We start from the raw sequence: 3,964 nt of genomic DNA, 5'->3' as shown, positions 1-3,964 counted from the left end.
TTTGGAGGCACGCAAAAGGTATAATCTGTAGTTGAACATACCCTAATTCATATATATCCTTATCAATTCTCATGTAAGTACTCTCTACAAAAATTCTAGGTGATAAAAGGATCACACACACTCCAAGTGGCGATAAGTCAGAATGATGATTTTTCTTGAAGTCTCATTTTGTTATTTCGAAAATCAGTAAATTTTACTTTGAGCCTCAGCTAACCCTGAATAACCTATAAAAATTTCGTTATTACATATTTCATCCCCTTTCATTTCAGATTCTGGTTCCGAGAATGCACATTCACACACACAAACTAATTGATACTAGGTTGAAGGTTAAAATTGTTTTCTCATATACAGATAGAGTTTCTCAGTAGGACCGAAAGTGTTTGCTGGCTGTGGCAGTTGCATGATCACAATGTGTGGTCTCAAGGAGACGGAATCAGAAATTAAGAGTTGTTGCTGCAACTTTTTTGTATTGGTGTCTTAATGATGAAATTTGATCATGCTGGTGTGCTGGTGAGTGGTGACTTGTCAACTTATATGTTGTCTAGTGTTGTCAAAGATTAATTGTATACAAGGAATCTTGAAGGAAGCATGCCAGTAAATGTAATCAACGGAGTTTATTAGTTGTTTGGTATTTCGTTTTAAATTTTGTAAATTATCTGGCTTTTAGATTCTCCTTTTACAATGGAACTTTATTATTCACGACTCGTTCTCTTGTACCTTCATTGATACTTAGAAGTAATATTTGGATGTATAACCTTAAAAGCTGGCTGGCAAATCATAGCTAGTTATTCTGGGTTTAAAAATGAACTTATCATTAGCGCCTTGGCCTCACAAGGGAACTTGTGGTCCCAGTATCATCATCTTTATCTTTACATCATGTTTAGATCATCGCACCAATTCCTAGCACTATCAGGCTCATAATTTGAGGTTCTCATTACACAAAATGTGAAAATAATATTAATATCACAATTCACAGCAATATCCAATCTTTTATATAAGCAGGTATTGCATATCTCTTATATCAATTATAAAACTCTAGCTACTTTCATTTTATATCAAGTGTTTGCTGAAATGCCAAAACCATCTCATATGGCTATTTTCCCAAATCCTGGGATGGGTCATCTCATTCCGCTTGTTCAATTTGCTAAAAGACTCAGTACCCTTCACAGATTAACTGCAACTTTCATTGTACTTACTGATGGACCTATTTCTAAAGCTCAAAAAACATTTCTAGATACATTGTCAAGTGGTTTAGACTATGTTGTGCTTCCTCAAGTTAACTTGGATGATTTATCATATGATGTTATGATTGAAACACGGATCTGTATAATGATATCAAGATCTTTGCCTTCGCTTTGTGACACGTTTAAATTAATACATGCAACAAAGAAGATGGCTAGCTTCGTTGTCGATGTTTTTGTTACTGATGCACTTGATGTAGCCATATAAAATAAGGTGTCACCTTACATTTTTTTCCCCTCAACTGCCATGGGTTTGTCATTGATGCTTCATCTGCCTAAGCTCGATGAAACAACTAGGTGTGAGTATTGAGACTTGCCTGACCCAGTCCAGATTCCTGGTTGTATTCCAGTCCATTGGAGGGATCTACCTGACCCGGTCCAAGATAGGAAGAATGATGCTTACAAGTGGTTGCTTCATCAGGCAAAGAGGTATAGATTGGTTGAAGGGATAATCGTAAATAGCTTTATGGACTTAGAGAGAGGAGCTATTAAAGCTTTACAAGAGTTGGGTAGCCCACCCATTTACCCGGTTGGGGCACTCATACAAATGCATCATTCCAGTTCTGGTGCTGATGGGTTGGATTGTTTAAGGTGGTTAGATAATCAGCCTAGTGGTTCTGTCCTGTTTATCTCCTTTGGGAGTGGCGGGACACTCACGTCTAATCAGATCACTGAGTTGGCCTTGGGATTGGAAATGAGCGAGCAAAGATTCTTATGGGTTATTAGAAGTCCGAATGATGAAATTGCCAATGCAGCATTCTTTGAGAGCTATAGTAATAAAACCCAACTCATTTCTTACCACAAGGGTTCACTGAAAGGACCAAAAGCCAGGGTCTAGTGGTGCCTCACTGGGCACCACAAGCACAAATACTTAGTCATGGCTCAACTGGTGGCTTCTTAACTCATTGTGGCTGGAACTCAATCCTTGAGAGTGTGGTGAATGGTGTGCCTATGATTTCATGGCCACTCTTTGCAGAGCAAAAGATGAATGCTATAACGCTATCTGAAGATCTTAAAGTTGCATTGCGGCCACAAGTTGGTGAAAATGATCTGGTGGAGAGTGTAGAAATTGCAAAGGTTGTTAATGGTTTAATGGAAGGAGAAGAAGGTAAACATTATCGAACCAAGATGATAGACCTAAAAGACGTCGCTGCCAAGGTTCTTAGTGACGATGGATCATCAAAAGAAGTCATGGCTCAAGTAGCTAGCAAATGGTTTATTTAAGGTTATCATTTGATTAATGTTCAAGTACATTTTCTTATATTGTTTTCTTAGACCCTTTAGTTTACTTCACATTTTGTCATATAATCTATGTATGTCTTGTGTTACATGTTTGTAGTGTCCTGTTGCTATATAAGTGGATTTCAAGTGTATATTGATATCAAGTTCACCGGTAAAGTGAAAACAAAAATAAATTCAACTTCACAAATGACCTAACCACAACTAATACATGATTCATATATGTTTTATTTGTTATTAGCTACAAGAGTAGATGATATGGGTATAACCTCCTAAAATGCAAAATATAATGAAGACTGTTATGTAATATATAATATAAAAGTAGAGAGAATAAGAAAGAACTTAAGATTTCATGTTTGTTGATATTACAAGATAATGTACATGCAAGTCTTTTATAGACTTCTAAAACATAGGTTACTTGAGAAGTGAAAAGCCAGAGTTTCTGTCAATTAATGGGATAAAAGTGAAAGGCCAAAGTACATCTAGAAAGTCAAGAGTCATACAATAATATCATAACACTCCCCCTTGGATGACTCGTACAACTACATGCCTCGTTAAAATCTTACTAGGAAAAACCCTGTGGGAAAAACCCTAGTGAAGGAAAAAGAGTACATGTGTTGCTCGTGTAATAATGAGTGTATTATATCTCCCCCTCATTTTGACATGACTACGAATATCAACATAGATCTCGAAGTTTTCGCATTCCAATTTTGTGCACCAATTTCTCGAACGAAGAAGCAGGAAGTAATTTTGTAAACAAATCTGCTGGATTTTCACATGAACGAATCTGACAAACATCAATCTCTCCCCTTTGCTGAAGTTCATGGGTGAAGAAGAATTTTGGATCAATGTGCTTTGTCTGATCTCCTTTAATGTAGCCTTCACGTGTCTGAATGATGCAAGCTTCATTCTCTTCATACAACGTGGTAGGAATTCTTTTATTGACTAAAAGACCACATGAGTCTCGAATATGGTGAACAAGAGACCTCAGCCATACACATTCTCGACTTGCTTCATGAAGGGCCAATAATTTAGCATAATTTGAAGAAGTTGTTGCAAGAGTCTATTTTGTTGAGCGCCAAGATATTGCAGTATCACCATACATGAATATATAACCTGTTTGTGACCTTCCTTTATGAGGATCAAACCAATATCCTGCATCTGCATAACCAACTAATTCCACTTGTGAGTCTTTAGCATAAAATAAACCCATATCCATTGTTCCTCGAAGATACCTAAATATCTGTTTCACACCAGTCCAATATCTTCGAGTTGGAGCAGAACTATGTCTTGCTAATAGATTAACAGAAAATGCAATATCAGGACGTGTGCAATTGGCAAGATACATTAGTGCACCAATGACACTAAGATATTGTACTTCTGGACCAAGAAGTTCTTCTCCCTTTTCTCTTGGACGGAATGGATCCTTCATAGGAGTACTAACATGATATGATTTATCCATTATAAATCGCTTAAGGATCTTT

The 3,964-nt window shown here is 36.8% G+C and overlaps 1 pseudogene; it reads left to right on the top strand.

The window, feature by feature from the left end:
* The first annotated feature begins 928 nt into the window (after positions 1-928).
* LOC141661402 (hydroquinone glucosyltransferase-like) lies at positions 929-2,513 on the top strand (annotated as a pseudogene).
* The last annotated feature ends 1,451 nt before the right edge of the window (positions 2,514-3,964 follow it).

The sequence above is a fragment of the Apium graveolens genome, chromosome 5 (genome assembly GCF_009905375.1).
Source record: "Apium graveolens cultivar Ventura chromosome 5, ASM990537v1, whole genome shotgun sequence".
NCBI lineage: Eukaryota > Viridiplantae > Streptophyta > Magnoliopsida > Apiales > Apiaceae > Apium > Apium graveolens.
This window is presented reverse-complemented; position numbering and strand designations above follow the sequence as displayed.